Consider the following 6,043-nt stretch of genomic DNA (forward strand, 5'->3'; position numbering starts at 1 on the left):
CACACGTGTATATTCACGCATAGTGTATGTTCACATACCCAAGAGACAAGGAGAGTTACTAGAATTAATAGGATAACTGTATTTTCTGGGGATAGTATTTAAGTATCCCCAGAAAATACAGTTGCTTTTTTTTTTTTTTAAGACTACTGTGATGGCTTTGCCTCTTTTATTTACTTGATGTTCATTTATTCATCCATTCAAACAATATTCACTGGTTTCCAATTACATGAGAAGTGTTAAGTGTTGCGCTCCTTGGTCTGGGAAGAATGTGTCCTTGTCCAAGTCACAGTCCCACCTCCTAGAGAGGAAGCATTTTGGTAAGACACGTAAGCTGTTCTGCAGCAATGCTGGTGCCGCAAAGCACAGGCTCCGTCATCCCAGGGACTAAGCTCATGCCCAGCTCCATCTCGGGCCAGCTGTGTGACCTTGGACAAGTCACTCAACCTCTCTAAGTTCCATTTCCTCATGTATTGTCAGGCCTCTGAGCCCAAGCTAAGCCGTCGTATCCCCTGTGACCTGCACCGCACGTCTTCATCCAGATGGCCCCAAGCAACTGAAGATCCACAAAAGAAGTGAAAATAGCCTTAACTGATGACATTCCACCATTGTGATTTGTTCCCGCCCCACCCGAACTAATGCTATATATTCTCCCCCGCCCTTGAGAAAGCACTTTGTACACCCGTCCCAAACCTATAAGAACTAATGATAATCCCACCATCCTTTGCTGACTCCTTTTTCAGACTCAGCCTGCCTGCACCCAGGTGAAATAAACAGACTTGTTCCTCACACAAAGCCTGTTTGGGGGTACGAAATGCAGAAGATAGTCATGACATGTACCTTATTTGGTTGGTTTCACCATGTATTGGCTTGTGGAAGCTTTTGCCCCTATCTTCATAAATGTTACCGACACTCTCCAAAGCCACCTTGAGTCAATATGCAATCTAAGTAAAAGCACCCTGTTTTCCTGGCACTTGCATGGCCCCCGTCCAATTCAACTGCAGCCCTTGAGCGCCTTGTGTACAGAATCCTGACTGCTGAGTCCTCAGAGCGGAGGCTGAGGCTCTGCACATGTGTGCGCTCCAGGGGCCTCACCGCCTCCGATGGACAGTTCCCTGCAGGAAATGAACCCTCGTGGTCGGAAGCACCATTGCCCCTCTGAGTCCCTGACTCCGGCCCAGGGGACAGTTCCCACCAGTGGGATCGCGGCTCGGTGTTTACAGCCTGACTTCTCGAATCCTGGGAGTAGAAGACCCCTTAGAAGCAGAGTGAGCGGTCAGGCGCGGGGCTCGCGCCCGTCATTCTAGCACTTTGGGAAGCCGAGGCGGGCGGATCCCAAGGTCAGGAGTTCAAGACCAGCCTGGCCAATATGGTGAAACCCCATCTTTAGTAAAAATACAAAAATTAGCTGAGCGTGGTGGCAGGCACCTGTACTCCCAGCTACTCAGGAAGCTGAACCAGAAGAACCACTTGAACCCAGGAGGCGGTGGCTACAGTGAGCCCAGATCGCGCCACTGCACTCCATCCTGGGAGACAGAGCAGGATCCATCTCAAAAAAAGAAAAACAAGTAGAGTGAGCGCATTGAGGGCTGTGTGGTGAGGGAACAACTCTGGTCTACTGCAGAAAAGTAGGACAGAGACTGCAGAATCAAACTTTCAACTTAAAACTTCAGATTTAAACAACTTTGGAAGAATACATAAGCAAAACATCTCCCTCCTTTACCACAGAAATATTTTACATGTCCCTGAGGCCTCAGGTAGTCTTTTATTTTACATTTGTGATATAATTCATATACCATAAAATTCAAAAACCTAGTGCACAATTCTGTGGTTTTTAGTATATTCATGTAACCTGTGTATAAAGTTTCTTCCCCATAGTTATAATCATAATATGTAAACTTTCTTTTTTCTTTCTTTTTTTTTTTTTTTGCTATTTTCTTCACTTAGCCTAATTTCATCCTCATATTCCTTTTTTCTTTTTTTAAGAGAGCATCTCACTCTGTGGCCCTGGCTGAAGAGCAGTGATGAGATCACAGCTCACCGCAGCCTCGACCTCCTGGGCTGAGGCAATCCCCCCACCTCAGCCTTTTGAGTAGCTGGGACTATAGGTGCTTGCCACTATGCCTGGCTCATATTTGTAGTTTTCATAAAGACAGGGTTTCTCCCTGTTTCCCAGACTGGTCTCAAACTCCTAGGCTCAAGCCATTCGCCCGCCTCGGCCTCCCGAAGCGCTGGGATTACAGATGTGAGTCACTGAGCCTGGCTGTAACCCTTCTTTATTCATTAGACATTTGGGTTTTCTACCTTTCTTTCTATAATAAATTAATACTACTATAAATATTATTGTACAGTTAGACCTTTATTTTGAACTAGTATTATCATTTTAGACACAGAGTCTTGTTCTGTTGCCCAGGTTGGAGGGCAGTGGTGTGATCACAGCTCACCGCAGCCTCAAACCACACTGAAGTGATTCTCCCACCTCAGCCTACCAAGTAGCTGGGAGCTTAGCTACACGCCCCCACACCTGGCTAACTTTTTTTAAATTATTGTAGAGACAGGATATCCCTATGTTGCTCAGGCTGATCTCAAACTCCTGGGCTCAAGTGATCCTTCCACCTCCGCCTCCCAAAGTGCTGGGATTACAGGCGTGAGTCACTGCACCTGGCCTTGAACTTTTAACTTAGAAATATATTCAGAGGGCTGGGCGCGGCGGCTCACGCCTGTAATCCCAGCACTTTGGGAGGCGGAGGCAGGCGGATCATGAGGTCAGGAAATCGAGACCATCCTGGCTAACGCGGTAAAACCCCGTCTCTACTAAAAATACAAAAAAATTAGCCAGGCATGGTGGCGGGCACCTGTAGTCCCAGCTACTCGGGAGGCTGAGACAGGAGAATGGTGTGAACCCTGGGAGTCGGCCCTTGCAGTGAGCCGAGATTGCACTACTGCACTCCAGCCTGGGCGACAGAGTGAGACTCTGTCTCAAAAAAAAAAAAAAAAAAATACATTCAGAGGTTTTTGATTACTGAATAAGTGTAATATTATTTTAAGTCTCCTGCTTTATTATTTTCCTTCAAAAAGACAACCCCTGTAATAAACTGGTGACACCAGTGATGTTTACACGTCTACATCCAGTACTTGACCAGCACTGCGTTCATTATCATCTTTATTTATGCCAGTAGGTGTAAAATGATACATTGATATAATTTTAAATTTAATTTCTTTAGTAACTGGAGAGGAAGCAAGCCTTCCCACCCTGTGATTTGAAGTATCTAAAAGGAGGCTTCCTGTGGTAGACTCGTTCTCACCAGATCACGCTGCTAAACAATGATCTATAGCGCCTAATTTCTGTTAGATTCAAATCTGAATGGAACACATAGCTGATGTTAAATATCTACTTCATTGCTTTATGGCTCCTAAAATCTGGATGTTTCCCCGACAGAGAGTAATTATCTTAGGTATTATGCATTACATATATATAATTGTTTTGCAACAGGGTCTTGCTCTGTTGCCTAGGTGCTGGCATGCAATGGTGCTACCACAGCTCACTGCAGCCTCCAACTCCTAGGCCGAAGCCATTCTCTTGCCTCAGCCTCTCAAGTAGCTGAGACTACAGGCATGTACCACCAGGACTGGCAATTTTCTTAATTTTTATTTTTTGTAGAGACATCTCACTATGTTGTCCAGGCTGGTTTCTAACTCCTGGGTGCAAGTGATTCTCCTGCCTTGGCCTCCCAAAGTGCTGGGATTACAGGCATGAGCCGCCACGCCCAGCCCAGTTTATCCATTTTGGACTCTCAGCTCCAAATTCCCCCTTTTGGACTACTCTGTGAAATGGATCTGGATCTTGAACAAGTTTTTCCTGGGCTACCTAGCCCTGAAATCTTGCCAGTAGAGGGTGTTAGACACTGGAGAAGGATAAGAGGTTGACTTGCCTCTGGGTTCCAGGGTGCTCACTGGTGGTTCCTCCAGTGCCCAGCTCCTACAGTGGCTGCAGCCAGCAGCACCCAGGAGACCGAACCTCCCCGCCCAGCGTGGCGCCCGCCAGCCCTGGCGCCGTTTTATAGCAGCACGCCTCTAGCAATCAAGACGCCTGGCACCTCAGAGGGCAGACTTCCAGAAGGACTTGCCACAGGGCGCCACAACAACTTCTCTGCCATTCAGAGTCACAGCTGCACAGGTCTGGATCTCCGCCTGGGGCGCGGATGGAGGCTCTCTCAGTCCTGGGGCTGGTTCACTAGAGTTTCCTTTCTTTGTTACTAGCCAACCCCTCATTGCTGTAATCCCTTGCTATGTAAATAATTCTTTATATTGAATTTTCTCTGTTCAAATTACTATGTGATTTCTCTCTCTGGATTGGACTCAGACTGATACAAGTATGGACCCCCAGAAGGAACAACAAATGTAGCTGCCGTCTGTATACACACGTGAGACAGAATTCGTGTTCTACAGCCTTTCCAACACCTGGCTATCTCAGAGGGCAGAGGACTTGCGTGAGCAGGGCACAGCCCTTCCCCAGTCCCCTTGCGTGACTGCTGTGGGCTGCTGGCTCCCACCTCAGGACTCCGGTTCCACCTCACACCTGGCAGCTGGCCCAGGCGCAGGCACCTGTTCCCAGCTGAGGCAATCAGAACCCACCTGGGATTTTTTTCATCCTCGAAGCCAACTTCTCTCCCTTAAACTAAAGCGGAAAGAGCGTGAGGATGTGACTTCAGAGCTGCCTGCTCCATCCCTTGCCAATGGGGAGCCCTAGAGTCTGATGGGGCTGGGCACCGTGGCTCATGCCTGTACTCCTAGCACTTTGGGAGGCTGAGGCAGGCAGATTGTTTGAGCCCAGGTGTTTGGGACCACCCTGGGCAACATGGTGAAGTCCTATCTCTACAAAATACATGAAAAATTAGCCAAGCATAGTAGTGCGTGCCTGTAGTCCCAGCTACTCAGGAGGTTGAGGTGGACCGATGGCTTGAGCCCGAGAGGCGGAGGTTGCAGTGAGCATGCCACAGCACTCCAGCCTGGGCGACAGAGCAAGAGGGTGATGGACTCGAAGATGAGAGATGGCAAAACAGAGAGAGACGGATTCGGTCCAGCTGTCCCAGGCGGGATGGTGCCTCTGTGCCAGGCTGAAGTATTGTATTTTGCAAAAAGTGTCGAAATAACAGGAGTTCGTTCAGAGACAATTTCTGTGCCGCAAGAAATAAAAGCATTGCAGCTGTGGAAGGAGAGAGAGACTCGGCATCCTGGATTGGCTGATGTTAGAAATCAGATACTATTTGCTGTTCATCAGGAGTATGTTGAGCTTGGAGATCAGCTCCTCCTGCTTCAACCAGGAGACGAAATTGCTGTTATCCACCATTAGTGGAGGATAGTGCTTTTGAGCCATCTAGGAAAGACATGGATGAAGTTGAAGAGAAATCTAAAGAGGTTATAAACGTTACTACCGAGAAACTTCCAGTAGATGAAGTCTTACAGTTGGTGATTTCTCCACTCTGTGGTGCAGTGTCCCTATTTGTAGGGACTACAAGAAATAACTTTGAAGGGAGAAAAGTCATTAGCTTAGAATATGAAGCGTATCTACCCATGGCGGAAAATGAAGTCAAAAAGATTTGTAGTGACATCAGGCAGAAATGGCCAAACACATAGCAGTGTTCCATGGACTTGGCTTGGTTCCACCGTCAGAAGCAAGCATAATCAGCGCTGTGTCCTCAGCCCACAGAGCTGCATCTCTTGAAGCTGTGAGCTATGCCATTGATACTTTAAAAGCCAAGCTGCCCATATGGCAAAAGGAAATATACGAAGAGTCATCATCTTGGAAAGGAAACAGAGTGCTTTGGGGCATCCAGCAATGAATCACTTAGCTTTTAGAGCCTGCAGTCTTAACTTTGTTCAACTATTACCATTGATCACATTTTGATTTTTTTCTCCCCACATGAGGATAGTTTACTGAAGCACAATCTCTTACGTTATACTAGTGGCACAAAAGGGAGAAAAAGGAAGCAAGATAAACGGGAATGTTGGATGAAGGGTTATTTAAAATGGAACTAAAGATAGA

General features: G+C 47.2%; 1 pseudogene; it reads left to right on the forward strand.

Annotated features, from left to right (window-relative positions):
• Window positions 1-5,282: 5,282 nt before the first annotated feature.
• LOC104681152 lies at window positions 5,283-5,840 on the forward strand (annotated as a pseudogene).
• Window positions 5,841-6,043: the final 203 nt, after the last annotated feature.

Source organism: Rhinopithecus roxellana, chromosome 8, assembly GCF_007565055.1.
Source record: "Rhinopithecus roxellana isolate Shanxi Qingling chromosome 8, ASM756505v1, whole genome shotgun sequence".
In the NCBI taxonomy this organism is placed as follows: domain Eukaryota; kingdom Metazoa; phylum Chordata; class Mammalia; order Primates; family Cercopithecidae; genus Rhinopithecus; species Rhinopithecus roxellana.